Here is a 2,085-nt window from a genome sequence, read left to right as displayed (position 1 = left end):
TGTCCACTTGTTAAAATAATGTGCTGAAAAGTCAGAAGTGTTTGATTTCTTCGTTGACCATTTGGGCTCTATCCTCACAACAGATCGTTAGTACCCGTGGCTTTCTACCTAGCTACACAAATGTCAAGAGAAACTTTCATTAACCCTATTGAGGTTAAAACCCGACCCTTCTTCACCCCTCCAACTACATGAATGTGAAGCATCCTCAACTCTGATTTTGATTTTTCTTTTAGATAAGACTATTTCAGTAAAGATTAAAATTCGCTGAATGACTTTCTTTTTAGTGGAAGATCAATGTGTAGAGGAAGTTTCTAGTCCCTGTGTGAAAAGCTGATCCTACTGTTTCTGGGCAGAGTGGGTCCTGATCAGTGTTTAGCAGGGCTCAAAGGAAGAACAAAATCCTCACCAGTAAAAATGTACCCTCCTTGTTGTCCTCTCTGACATTATCATTTATGTTTCTTCTCTTAGCTCTCAATTCATACTCAATACCTACACAAGAGAGAATTCATTTCATGCTTAAAATCATAGAAGCATATGTATTTGTGTGTATGTGGTACATGTTTGTGTCCTGGTGGGTGTACATGTTCATGTGTAAACACGCATGTGGTTGCTAAAGGTCACTCCCCAGGGTATCATTTCTCAAGAGCTAACCACCTTGTTGTTTGGGCTTGGATCTCTCACTGAGACCTGGAACTTAATAGTTAGGCTAGGCCGACTGGCTAGAAAGTCTCTGGAACCTGCCTGCCTGCCTCCTCCATGTTAGGATTACAGGCACCCAGGAAAGCACCCAGTTTTTATGTGGATGCTGGGGACTAAAATCAGGACCTTACTATCACTTGCAAGCAATTTACTGACTGAGCCATCTATCCTACCCAAGCAGGTATATTTTAATTTCTCTTATATAGCCCAAAGTCTTGGGCTCCAAGTGATAAATTCTTGATTGGTTCTGACCTAGCCATGTTGCAAGCTGCATGTGTTACCTCAGCTTTAGTCTTTGCATTGGGATCCTGCCATGTCCCCCATCTAAATGCTACAGTCAAGGCTGGTTAGGGTTGACCAGCACTGTGAGGATCCAGCAGCCCAGCCTTTTCTTTTACACATGAGGCATTATGGCCCAAGAAACTGCTAAGGGACTGAGTCAAGCTCCCACATTCAAGTCTAGAGCTTAGGACCCATGGTCCTTTCCTTGCTTTCCTTTCAATTGAGTATACCCTTGTGCGTCTTCACTTTCTGATCAAATTAAAAATTCCAATGGCAATGTGCAACTTTAAGTGTTCCCCACTGGGTCAAACAAATACCACGCAGAAATTGACATGTTTTATATTCATAATGGTTAAGTATTTACATGCAATACACAGTTTTAGGTGTGCCCCTCTGGGCAGGGCACACGTGTTGTGCTTATCAACCCACATGATCTTACCGATGTCCATGCCACTCTCTCTTGCCTTCTTTATCCCGCGTGGCAAACAGCATGACTCACCCCTAATTTCTTCTTTCTCTTCTTAGCAACCTTGGTTGTTTTGCATGTTTCTACTGGACTCTGTTTGCCAAAAACCTTGCCCAACTGTCAAGGCAAAGATGAAGGTAAGTCTGGATAGATGTCAGGTAGCATCCACCGCCTCGTGTTCCTTTCATCTGTCCTGGAGAATTTTCTGCTTCTAATCTCTGCTGGTTTTCACGGAGCACACCAGTTACTGGGGTGGAATGTGGGGCTGCCCCAATCCTCAGAAACAGACTCAAGCCTGGATGCATACAATGGTTATCTCTCAGCCTGAAATCGAAGAAGACAACCCTGGTTCTGGGCCTAGGTGGTTGCAGGGTTGGTCAGCCCACCAGCTCTCCCTCATTCTCAGCAACAGCGTGAGCTCCCCACCACTGCCCTGGCTAGTTCACCATACATAGCAAGGAGCAAGGGGCGGGCCCGCTCTCCTGCTCTCTCGACCTCAGGGCCAGTGTACCCACCGCACAGCTCTCCCACCTGCCACTGGGGGGGGGGGGTTCTATTCCTTATTCATGCCACCTTATGGCAGATGAAGGTTGTGGTCAGATCTCCCACACTTCTCTGCTGCCCAGGTTTTTCTTTTT

This window comes from Microtus oregoni, unplaced genomic scaffold (assembly GCF_018167655.1).
Source record: "Microtus oregoni isolate MIOR12 unplaced genomic scaffold, Mior012 000008F_ref0000371, whole genome shotgun sequence".
Classification (NCBI taxonomy): domain Eukaryota; kingdom Metazoa; phylum Chordata; class Mammalia; order Rodentia; family Cricetidae; genus Microtus; species Microtus oregoni.
Note: the sequence above shows the minus strand (reverse complement) of the source record.